This window comes from Chinchilla lanigera, unplaced genomic scaffold (assembly GCF_000276665.1).
Source record: "Chinchilla lanigera isolate Chin_1 unplaced genomic scaffold, ChiLan1.0 scaffold00035, whole genome shotgun sequence".
Classification (NCBI taxonomy): Eukaryota; Metazoa; Chordata; class Mammalia; order Rodentia; family Chinchillidae; genus Chinchilla; species Chinchilla lanigera.
The window spans coordinates 3534701-3540506 of NW_004955436.1; the positions used below are offsets into that span (position 1 = coordinate 3534701).

The 5806-nt window shown below is 43.0% G+C and overlaps 1 protein-coding gene across 5 annotated transcripts in view; it reads right to left on the reverse strand.

Annotated features, from left to right (window-relative positions):
• Tbc1d32 (TBC1 domain family, member 32) overlaps positions 1–5806 on the reverse strand; it is a 157282-nt gene that overhangs the window by 149485 nt on the left and 1991 nt on the right. The gene's annotated exons all lie outside the window — the stretch shown is intronic.

Below are 5806 nucleotides of genomic sequence, written 5' to 3' on the forward strand. Positions count from 1 at the left end.
TAGTTATATGATCTACTTCCTGTCTTGTGTGTAGTTATGATCTACTTTCTGTCTTGTGTGTAGTTGTGTGATCTACTTGATTGTCTCTTTGGCTCCTGATCCCACTAGACCCAGATTTTATAAATTTAACACTAAATAATCAACCTAGTAATTACCATTTCCATGAACCTAAGTTGTTAGTCTTTCTATACTTGACAACAAGATAAACTCACAGGCCTGTGTAACACTCGCAGAACCTTGTACACAGTGGGGTCATTATTAATACTTGGATCAAAATATAGCTTTAAGCTGTAGGTGAACAGTGATGACCCAGTGAAAGAACAAGCTAGGGGTCTGGTTTGGCACTCGAGCCGTAAGACTGGACTCTGGAGTTTGAGTACTGAGGTGGGAACCCTGGGAACAAAGGGAGGAAGGAGGTCAGGTGTTGAGGGTGTGGGGAGTTCAGGTTAGGGCAATGTTTCTGACAGTTTTGTCGGCCAGGCAGCTGCCCCAACAGATCGGGATCCTTTTTGGTGAGAAAGGCAGTAGAGGCTGCCGCCTCCTGTGGCGAGGCTGCACTGGACAAGCGTCTGTGTGGGACTGCTATGGGTGACAGGTGCCCTGCATGTGAGGAAGCTTGCTTCCAGAGCGGTGTACAGCGGTGACGGACATGTGGGGAGGACTCGCAGCCTGTGTAAATGCTAGTGGGTTGGGTGGAAGCCCGATGAGTTCAGGGTGAGGATGGAGGTTAGCCTGTTGGGAGGCTGTCTTCTTGGGCAGGGGTCAAGAGTCAGTTACATTTCTGGCATCAGACACACGGCACAAGTGGCCCAACAGCCTCGGAGTGTTTACAGAGCTCCTGTGGATGAACTAGGCATCAGCGAGCTGGGGAAGATGCGGCTCACAGATGCTGGGAAAGTAATCTAGGTCTTGCATGATTTCTAGGCAACTGTGATCGGGTGATGGGTCTGGTGAAGGTAGGAGAGGAGCTGGGAGGGAGCTTGCTTTGTCAAGGTCACACAGGATTTAAGAGGAGGCCCCTGGACCTCATGGGTCTCCGAAGGGGAGAGGAGCCAGGTGGTTCTGAGGGTAAGAGGTCGGCGAGAGTGGGTGCTATGAACCGGAAGGGGCTGGTATAAGGTTAGTTTTGCTTTCTCGGGGTGATGAGACTCGTGGTGAAGGGGCCTTAGGCACCAGCTGGAAAGATGGACCCTAAGCTGACCCAGAACTCCTGGTGCCGCGTGGGTGCTCAGGTATGCAGAGGATAAGGGGCAGAAAGGGCTGGGAGGGCAGGCGCAGGGGAGGCCCTGTCTCAGCAGCTGGAAAGGCCCTGCACTGTCAGGGTCAGGATGGGGTCCCTCCACCAACTCCTACTTCTCCCTCCATCCACCAGTGCACCAATTACACCCACAAATGCCGTTATCCTCACTTGTCACCTGTAGTAGACCCATCTCTGTGACATAAGCCAGGAAATTAAGAAAAAATAATTTTAATTTAACTGAGAAATATAATTTTTATGTAGGCTCCATTATAAAGCCCAACCAGAAAACAACAGACATGGTATTTTTATAATTGCAGCAGTTAAGAAATATAACAGAAGCCCATCAGCAAAATATATTCAATTGAGGTAAGAGAATATCATTTTAAATAAGACACATTCAAAAAAATCCACCACTTGGCATTAGCTTTAAACAGCAAATATGCAAGGAAATAATTTAAATCTACTCTTAGGGCACTTGCATAACCAATCGTTTCTCCAGTAACATCCATTTTTTCCTCTGATAGCAGTATTTTCCAGGAGACTCATTCCGAATACTTCAAGGTTTTGGTTTATCTTTCAAATTAAATGAGCCTAAGGACTCCACTAACCCTACCAGAACAGGTTACTGCTGTCTTTGAGAAGATCTAAGAAAGAGATCCCCCAGGATGGAAAGCCCTTTGCCATGCTGGGACTGCGAGGCTGCCCGGGCTCCCGGTGGCTCTGCTGACTGAGTGATCACGGGAAACTGAGAGCCACACCCCCCAAGTGAGGGACACAGCCGTCCAAGAGGGCCTTCCACTCTCCAGGTGACAGGAACAAGCAACAGTCTCATCCACTAAGTCATCCAGGGCTGGATCTTTCACTGTCCACACGCACAGCAGGAGCTTTCAAATTCCTAGACGTCATTTTGCTCCTCTAACACAGTGGCCAGGATGGAAAATTATTATCGCCAGGGGGTTGGGCAAAATACTCCCATAAACCAGGTCCTGGGTGGCCTGCACTGCGACCCTGTAGTGTTACTGCCACCTTCTAGTTTTTATGAAGCCCGCACCTAAGCTGAAAGATCAAAGGGAACCACAGGTTTTTACATCAAATATTCCCATTGCAGCACTTTAAGAAATTAGTTTTCTAGAAGAGAAACAGTTGACTTATTTTGTACAAAAGTAAAGCCCCACCTGCTGAAAGCGCCTCCTGAAAGGGCCCCCTGGAAACTCCCTGCAGGGACTGGAAGGAGGGTGCTGGGGAGGACACCCTGCCCAAGAGACTCCACTCCCTCCGGGAGTCCTTCAGGAACTGGAGCCCACTGTCAGTCTTTCAGCATTCTCAAAAAAGCTCCAGATCTGATTTTTCTGATCCTAACTCCTAATTTTTAACTATTGCTTGTATGTTTTTAATCTAGCCCAAAAATGCATCCTCACACCAGATACGGTCCTCTGAAGCGTATCAGCTGGCCCTTTCAACATGCCCCTCCCCAGCCTTCACAAAACCCAGACCACTAAAGGTGCTATGGAACCAGCTGTTTATTTTTTTAAGAAACATAAACTTCCTTCAAAAATCTGTATCACACTTTTTGAAATATGCTTTCCTGGTTTAATTTAAACCTGTTGTGCTACAACTTACATCCTCTCCCTTCAGACTCTTCTGTATTAACATTTCCAGACGCAGGATGTTCTAATCATCAAATAAGATGAAGCCTGTGATAGAGCAAGCAGCACAGAGCTTTGCGGTGGATTATAAAAATACAACTTCCATTTCCTCCTTTGTTAATTGAAGTCTGTTAACACTGCTCATTTAAAGTTTTCCACTAATTAAGATTGCTATATACCACTTCTTGGGCTTTTGGCTAAGATCAAGTGTAGGAGTGCTAGAATTTATTAACGATATGAACAATGAGTAAACAGGTTTATAACTGTTACCCTTCCAGAAATCTGGGAATCAAGTTTGCCTGAGATTTCAGTTCTGGTTCTTACACTGACCAATCCTGAAGCCTTAGGGAAAACACCTGGCCTTGCTGGGAAGCATAACCCCAGGGCAAAACAGCTCTTCACTACACACCGTGTTTTCTTATACTGTGATATTTATCTCACCAAATATACTACACATGTATTTTATCCATGTTGTTACTTTAACTTAATGGGCTGGGGAGGTAGCCTAGCTGCATAGCACTTGCCTGGCAAGTGAGAAGTTGTGAGTTCGATTCTGAGTATCAAAAAAAAAAAAAAAAATCCAAGCTTCAAAAGTAACTCAATGAGAAAAAATAAAATTTGGTTTCAATGACATCATTGCCAAATCAAAATTTTCTTTTCAAAATACTCCTCTAGGGGTAAGGATGTTGTTCAGAATGTATTTTGCATGCACAAGACCAAGTTCAACGTCTAAAACCAAAAAAAAAAACAAAAAAAGAAAAAAGTCCTCAAAGTAAAGACACTTACACCTTACTTGCTGGTAAGGAAAGACACGAACATCACCACACTTCAGAAGCGTAAGTATTAAAATACACAGTATGTGCCTGATATTTCTTTACAGGTTGAGTATAAAATTTTTCACTTTCTCATAGAACAGTTTACCAATCTGGATAAAAGAACATTCATTTTTCATTCTTTCTTCTCCAGCTTTATTACCTACATTTTCCAAGAAAATTTAATGACTGTTTTTCCATGATGAATTTCTAGCATGCTGCACAATGTTAACAAAATATGCAGAGATACAGGGATTACTATTACAACGTAAAGACATGAAAGATCTAATTAGTACAAGTTTATTTCAGGAAATCATCATAGAGATCCCAGTTGTTTAAACAACCAAGAAATATTAAAATGATCTACTTAAAAATTATTACTAATGATGTTTTAAAGATATTTAATTAGCGTAAATTATGAATTGTAACGCTGATATCGGGAACTTTGAAAACACTGTATTTCAAGGTGGGTGTGGTGTCACACACATATTGCTCCAGCTCTCTGAGATGCTGAGGTAGGAGGATCACAAGTTCAAGTACAGCTTTGGGAACTCAGCAAGACTCTGTCTCAAAGTTTAAAACTTAAAAATGGGCTGGGGATGTATCTCAGAGCAAAGTCCTTGGGTTCAATCCCCTTTTTCCTTGCCTAAGAACTTCTCCTCCTAAGACCCAGATCTCGGGCTAGTGCCACTAATACATTACGAATTTAACTGCCTTTATCTCTAAGACTACAAACAAGCTACAATTTATTATCAGCCTCCATCTTTTCAGGCAAGCAGTAACTAAATCCCTTTAGTAAATAACTATTAACACGATATGCCATCAATAAGCGTTTACTTCATCTACCTAACAAACTAAAGAAAGCAGCACTACAAAAGTCTTTAGACTTCTGTGAGGAACTACAATGTTCCAATTTTAACTTAAACAAACATTTTAAAATTCATACAGCTAAAGCTGTATGTATAGGCAAATGTGTCATTTTAAATGCTTCTACTGAAAAAGAAGAATGCTACAAATTAATGAGCTAAACTCTTACTGCAAAAAAGTTTGAAAGTTTTCCAAGAAAGAAAAACAATGAAAAGCAAAAATTATTAAAGGAAAAATAAACATGTTGGTGCAGTGGGGCACGGCTATAATGCCAGGACTCAGAAGGCTGAGGCAGGAGGATCACAAATCAAGGCCAGCCTGGGATCCCCGGTTCAAGGGTAGTGTTGATTACAGTGAGACCCGTCTCAAAAAATCAAGTCCAATCAAAAAGGTAAGAAAAAGGAGAAAAAAGAAAAAAGCTGGTTCTCTGCAAAGACTAGTGAAATCAATACACCTCTTCATCAACCAATCAAGAGCAAAAGTACAAATTTAAAAAATGGGACTAAGTTACAGATACTAAAAATATTAAAATGTAAGAAGATATTAATAAAAAGCATTCACGCGAGTGAGCTTCAAAATCTAGGTGAGCCGGGCATTGTGGCGCAGGCCTATAATCTCAGCATTCGGGAGGTTGGGGCAGGAGGACTGCCATGAGTTTGAGGCCAGGCTACGTAGTGAGTTCAAGACCAAGCTGAACTACATAATAATAAGACCCTGTCGCAAACACACACACACACACACACACACACACACACACCACTAAAAATCTAGGTAAAAAAGGACAAAATCCCACAATATAAGCCTAGCAAAAACTAGCTCATTAAATTATGTTTTCTTAAATATATTCATGTAAAATAGAACTCGAACCCCAAGCTTAATGCCTGAAGTAGAGCTGTGGAAGGTGAATTATCACTAACTTGTTTACAAATATTAATAACCAAACTGGTATTGGAGAAAGCCCAATTTTTCCAGATTCCGCTGTTTAAATATGTCAACAACTGACCAATAAACACAGGACTCTGGCACCTCTAAAATACCGGATACTGTCACTTCACAATAGCTATCAGAAGTGCATCTCCGGAGGACATAACAAGCAAATCACGGCAAGACGAAGGAAGCGTGCACACTCAGCAGTACGAGGCCCCGCCCCCCGCGCACGCCCTGGAGAAGCCGCCCGGGACGCCCCGTAACGCGGCGGAGACGCAGGGCCGCGCGCACTGCGGACGACCTCCGGCTCCCCG